The sequence below is a fragment of the Acyrthosiphon pisum genome, unplaced genomic scaffold, assembly GCF_005508785.2.
Source record: "Acyrthosiphon pisum isolate AL4f unplaced genomic scaffold, pea_aphid_22Mar2018_4r6ur Scaffold_19788;HRSCAF=20479, whole genome shotgun sequence".
In the NCBI taxonomy this organism is placed as follows: Eukaryota; Metazoa; Arthropoda; class Insecta; order Hemiptera; family Aphididae; genus Acyrthosiphon; species Acyrthosiphon pisum.
In genome coordinates this window covers 1-4,213 of record NW_021769078.1, presented here as the reverse complement: position 1 = coordinate 4,213, position 4,213 = coordinate 1, and the positions used below count along the sequence as shown (strand labels likewise).

The 4,213-nt window shown below is 30.5% G+C and overlaps 1 long non-coding RNA gene across 1 annotated transcript; it reads left to right on the top strand.

Moving 5' to 3' along the window:
• Positions 1-2,516: 2,516 nt before the first annotated feature.
• LOC115034654 lies at positions 2,517-4,084 on the top strand. Its single transcript, XR_003839985.1, has 2 exons — positions 2,517-3,260; positions 4,037-4,084. It is a non-coding gene; the product is annotated as an uncharacterized LOC115034654 (long non-coding RNA).
• The last annotated feature ends 129 nt before the right edge of the window (positions 4,085-4,213 follow it).

Genomic DNA, 4,213 nt, shown 5'->3' with positions numbered 1-4,213 from the left:
ATTTTTTTAGCTGTTCCAGTTATAAAATAATATTTTTGATTAAACTTACCTAGGTATTATTGATGGCTCTTTTGCCCATATTTCAGGTGGAAATAAACAGCCAGGTTCAAAATAGTATAAATATATTTAAAATAATAAAATATAATCAGTAAATATATGACCTTCAGTGTCATTTGGACACGAACTCATAAGTTGAATAAAACCATTTTCAACTTGTTCGAATGGTAGAAATAGTAGTTCAAAAAACGATTTAAACCACTGTGCCAATTCGTCGTTATGAATATATGATGTTCATAAAATATTGTGGTTTTGTATCTAATCAATTAAATAATTTATGTAATATTATATTTTTTATGTTATAAGATATACATTAATATGTTATAAACTTATAACATATACTTATAACATATAACATTAGGTACTTACCTTACGCCCCCAAGCTTGGCCTAAATGGAATCGACACCCAAGAATCTTGATGTCAGGAAACACTGTTTTTGCAGCTTCATGAGCAGCAACTTCAAAATCGACATGCATTTGTTTTATATTTAAAAATTCAGATGAATATTTTGAGCTTAATTCAATTAAATATGTCCACATTTGAATAAAAGTTTCATTGCATTTATCAATTAAAAAAAAATAAACCAAAGGTAAATAATAACCGTTTTTTAATCCGTGTAGGTATCGTATAAAGTTGCATAAAATACTTGGGTGCGTATTCAAAAGTACCATCTACAAATACATCTTCACACTGTAACAGACAACAGTACATTAATATTTATCTTCGTTGTAATACAAATAAATTGCAAATCGTCTGGCGCGTGAACAAATTTTTCTTTTTTGAATTTAATACCTCCATTTTCTTCCATTTTTCTCAACTAAAGTATATGTCAACGAATCTGGGAAAGGAGGATAATTTTTGCGTCTTACATTGGGCGGATGAAAGTTCCCACACGAGATATAGCAGGTAAAAATTACACCCGGGTATGCATACGTAAGTTCCAACACGAAAAAAAATACACCCGTATGTAAATTCCCAAACAAAAAAATATTACACCGAATACAAACTTCCTTTCCACTTTATTCAGACTTAGGACTGACAACTTAAATGTAGTTGGTTTAGTTAAAATTCGTTTGTTTTTGTGTTGCATAAAAAAAGTAAGTGGGAACTACGTTACGTACGGGTTTATTTTTTTCCGCGAGGGAACTTACATATATACCCACTTACCAGCTATGTTTCGTGTGGGAACTTACTAAATCCCCTTTCATCATACATGGCTTTTCTTATTGATTTTATACCTGAATGTGGCACTTCAAAATCTGTTGCCATAATCAGCTCAGATTTGATAATTTTTGATGGTCTAATTGAAATTGAGTCATCTGCTTTACGTTTACAATTTTCTCGTAAAATTTGGTGTTCAATTTTCTCCATTGTATTTAAAATATGTCTGTGCTCACCCAATATTGATAATACTTTTGAACGGCCACTGTCTGATAATATACTGGCATAACATGTCCTGTTTGTGCACAACCATTTAACTTGCCCGTCTTTTCGTTATCTTATAAAACGATATATGTTTGTACCAACCAGGGACTGGAAACCGGAACCTTTAAAATATTAAGAACCGGAACCGGAACCGAAACCTTTATTTTAATATAATAAAGTACCGGAACCGAAACGAAATTTTTAAATTAAAAAGGTACTTTTAGGTTCAAAAATAAAATAATTTTATTTATCATATTTAAAGGTATTACGGTTTTGTGTATAACCTATGTAGTATGTATCTATGATATATTATGAGTTTTCTAATATTTCTCATACCTCAATTAATCTTACATAACCCCAATTATACCCACATTCTGGATGACTATTTGAAATTATTATACTTTTTGGTACCGAAATTATCTGGAACCGGAACCTATAAATTATTTGGAACCGGTACCTTTATTTTTTTTCATCAAAGAACCAGAACCGAACCGGTTTAATCGTTATTTTATTTTTGGAGAACTGGTACCGGAACCGATACCGATAAATTCAAAAGGTTCCAGTACCTGAGGTAAATAATCTCATTTTATTAAGTTTATTTTTTAAAGAAATGCTTATTGTATTTTAGAAACATTATTTTCATATTTTTTCAATCAAATTACAATACAGTTTTGACTTTTGAATTAAAAATCCAGTGAAAATGTTCGTTTACCAATAGATAAACTTCTCAATTGTCTATCTATATTCAAAATTTAATAAAAATTGGCTAGACCAATTATTTTTAATAGGTGAAAGCAAACGAATTCGTCATGATTTAAATATCTAGCTTCCTGAAAAATAACCCCACTTAAAAGAATAATTAATTGTTAGAAATATCTAGGGCTAGGATTTCTATATGCATTGGTGTGTTTTTTTCTTTAGTTCAAATCGGTTGGTTGTCAGATATGTCCACGATTTGGATTATTATCGACTAAATAGATCAACTTATTTCTTGTATAATTGGATTTTTGAAATTATTATGAATTTTAAATGGTATTTATTTAATGGACGTCTATAATATTCTGCAGTGGCGAGCCGAAGTGGTCAATTTTGACGCAGTTGCGTCAACTTTTCAGAGGTGATTTACATGCTAAAGCCTGACATCTTGGCTCTTTTGATCACATTTTATTAACATCATAACTTTGTTATAAGTAAAAATAGGATGGTGGTGGTGGTGGTAAGTACATAATTATGAAAATTCGTCATTTAAAATTGAAGTTCAGCCCGCCACTGATATTCTGCACCTGAGATGCAGCTGAAGGGACCCAGATACCCAGTCCATTTTTATCAAAATTGAGGTTATGTTTTTTTCTTATGTGAAATTTTGACGCGCGTCATTTTACTTATCTTCATTTTAACCACGATTTAAGATGGTCTTAAATCGTGATTTTAACCCAACGACGTCTATTTACCGAGATATTAGGAAATAACAAAAGGAACTATGTCCAAATATCAATTTTGATTTATGGATTATGATCCAAGTCCAAATCATGAACTTGGATCATTTTGTAAAATTCTTGTATAGAATTAATATAAATTAATATGTATATAATAATATAATTGTTACCTATATTACAATTTACAATAGTAATGTTAAAATATAATATTATAATATATTTTTTTAAATAATCAAAATTAATATAGAGATCAATAGGGTCCAATAGGTAGTCATTGTGTGATTGAGCAAATTGAGCAAATCTGAAATATATCATTTAAATCGTAAAATAAACAATTAAAGGTAAGTTATAATTAAAAGAAAAAATATTTATCTTATTGAGAATATTATAGCTTATAATTTAAATCAAACCTTGTTGGTGCAAGCATTAAATTTAATTTACACCAGCCATTTAAGTAAAATAAAAACAGTTTTTTGATTCTCCTGAAAAGTTACAATATTGGACGTGGCCCCTTCTACCTCTCAAGTACAGAATTATTATTGAGTTATTTGTCAAATTGTTGTAAATGTATCTAACCTTATCTTAGTCAGTCGACGGATAGGACAACCAGCTGTATTTCTAAATAATTTTACACTGGTCATAAAAAAAATTACAAAAAAAAATTCATCGAAAATTTCTAAAAATTTTGACTTCCATCTCCCCCCCTGTCGCTGGAGCCGCCCTTGAGGAGAGCTCTATAAGACATAAAGTACATAGTCCAAAATTGGTAGTATGCAGTACAGATTTGAGAAGTGTGTATTAATAAATAATACTTCAGACTATACGACTCAGTGCTGTAGCCAGGGGGAAGGGCACTGGGTACACTTTTCTGATTTTTTTTTTGTCTTATTTTATATTATGTTTGATAATAATTCAAAGTTAAGGCTGTTGAAAGCGAACCATTTTGAAGGGTTTAGAAAATATTCCCAAAAAGCGAAAGACAATTTTTTGGCTACGGAACTGTTTAGGGTAGTAATACTAGTATAGTAGTGCCCCCCTCCCCTAATGCCGTCAATCGGTGGTATCATTGATTAAATATACTTGGTATATCTATTATATATCACTCTGGAATTATAAGGTACGACGAAATAGAAATCCAAAGATCAATTCTGATGCGTCCGGAAAGCAAACTGATAACTGGATGACTTTCCTATCTTTTTCAAAGATGGAGGACTCTCGAGAATCGACTCTAAAGAAAAATGATGTGTAAGTATCTGATGGATATTTGTGCGCAATTAATGCCACTTAATAATTG